The sequence below is a fragment of the Arachis ipaensis genome, chromosome B02 (assembly GCF_000816755.2).
Source record: "Arachis ipaensis cultivar K30076 chromosome B02, Araip1.1, whole genome shotgun sequence".
Lineage (NCBI taxonomy): Eukaryota > Viridiplantae > Streptophyta > Magnoliopsida > Fabales > Fabaceae > Arachis > Arachis ipaensis.
The window spans coordinates 93,794,171-93,796,800 of NC_029786.2; positions in this window are offsets into that span (position 1 = coordinate 93,794,171).

The window sequence follows — 2,630 nt, forward strand, 5'->3', positions numbered from 1 at the left end:
AGATTGTGTATAAATAACTTTTAGATTTTTAAAATTATTTTTGTAAAATATATTATATTTGTGGTCAATAATCAAATGTGTTGTATTTGATAATGATTATATTTGTGTAATTATGATCAACTATATATCTCATTGTAAGTTTATACAATGAGTTTTTGACTTTCTATTTTAAAAAAGAGTGTTATAAAAATACTAACAAAAGAGAGAATGTTATTTATCTAAAAGTATTTAAATGTATGACAAAGCCTTCTACATTAGCTATTTCTTCATTATTATCTCACACATATATATATATATCCATTTTGGCTTAACATCAAGTATTTCTTAATTATTACTCATATATATATAGATACATTCATTTTGGCTTATAAAAAACTTATGTTTTCTCCGTTCACATTGGTTTGACTTTATTATCAATCACTGTGTCACGTTTTACTAACATTCTTTCTTTACTCTAAATTTGTATTATAATGTATAATTTTCTTATATTTTGCACAATGTTACATATCCGACGGTAACATCCAGATCTTTAACGTTAAATGTTTCGTATATTACCACATAAGATATTTTACTATCACAAAGAATTAATAATTATATTGCTCATTTCAGTAATTCCACTCCAACTATTTATTTATATCCGTATTAGATCAACTTATGTCATTTTTATATGTATTTCACGGTGAAAACTCTATTTCAATTGTTAGTATATACTAGTGTTAAATCCATACGATATACGAGCTTATATTTTAATTTGATATGTTAAATAAAAAATAATATTTTATAATTTTAAATTTTTTGAATTTAGTATAATGACTTGAAAAAATAAGAACATATATAACTGTAATAGTACTATGTTAGTTTTACACTAAATTTTATATCAAAAAACTAATAAAAATTTATCAACAATTTAATATTTTACTAACCTCATTAGATGTTATGCTCTCTATTACACATTTCATTTCAAGTCTGAAAGTAAAATTATAGATAAATTAGTTATATTTACTGTAAATATTTGTACAAAAGTGTAATCACATGTTATTAAAATAAAAATACTATTTTTCTTACTTAAATATTATTAAAAACTTCTTTGAACTAACATTTATTGTTGATGACTTTGGATTGTCATCTTCGCCTAGAATTAAAACCTTAAGGCCCTGCGACTCTTAACTCTTGACAAAACAATGTAAAGTTGTTCATGGGTGAACATTGATTTTGGCAAGGAAAATCCTACATATGATAATGATTGACCCTGACTTTTGTTGATGGTCATTGCAAAGCACATTGTTAATGAAAATTGTCTCCGTTGAAACTTAAATGGCAATCTTAAATTTGAAGGGATCAAGTTCATTCTTGGAATGTATACTTTGTCGCCAATATTTCTACTGGTCAATACCGTTGCTACAATTACGTTGTTGCCAAGTTCATTAACTATTAACCTTGTCCCGTTGCATAAACCTAAAGTCTGGTCTATGTTTTGCAGTAGCATTACAACGACTCCTGGCTTCAAAGTCAACTTGTGGTTGGATAGTTCCGAACATTTGATGCCATTTAGAACTCTGGTGTGAACCACTCTTGTTGCACATCTTCATTCTCATCAATTTGACATGTTGTGTCAGAACTTAGATACTCCTTTTTCATCCCTAGAAAGATTGTCAAGACAAAGTCGTTTACCTTCTTAACACTCTCAAGCGTGGGTGCAAGAATTGCCTTACTCTGAAAATACCTGTAATCTGACATGTTTTGCAACAAATTTAAATATGCAAAGCCTACCAAATAATATTTAAAAAACTAAATATATTTAACAACCTAAAAAAGCATAATTTAAAATTTAAAAAGTAACAATCTAACCAAATAATAATTTATAATTTATAAATAAAATTTTAAAATTTATAATCACGACATCTAAGCAAATAAATTCACAAACTCAACATATGAGCGCCACATTAGTATAAGAGCTCCCTATTTATATCATTATAAAGATAAAGATAAAAATTAGTTATTACTTCACAACTATTATTCCAATGCTTTAAACCATCATTTCTTATTATTATTATTCTTCATTGTTCATATTTAATACAAATCAAATCTTATTATTATTATTCTTCATTGTTCATATTTAATACAAATCAAATCTTAGTGAATCTCAATGACAAAATAAATGGCAAATATTCCAAACTATAATTTATATCTTACCAGTATCACTCATAAAGAACAAAATAACAAAGTACTCCCTGCCTATTCTTTTTTCTTAATAAAAATTCTTTCTACTTATTTAAAAATTTACATATAATTTTTCAGATTCTCCTTTATTTTCTACACCAAGCAATATCACAAATACACCTTATATTCACACCACTATGATCTTCATTTATCTTGCCCGTGCAAATATCTTGCTAGTTTTATATAAAGACTAACAAAGTCGCATTTTTTAGATAGAAGATTTAGCTAATCATTTTTAAAAAATTCATAACCAAAATGCAATAATGTCCATTTAAATCCGTAAAATTAAACGAATAAACCAATTTAATCTCTTATTTTAGCACCCAGCACTCCAGCAGTCATCATTTTTTTGAGAGCAACACCTGATAAACTTTTTGCAGAGGCTGTAAAGTGTAAATAAAAGACCAAGA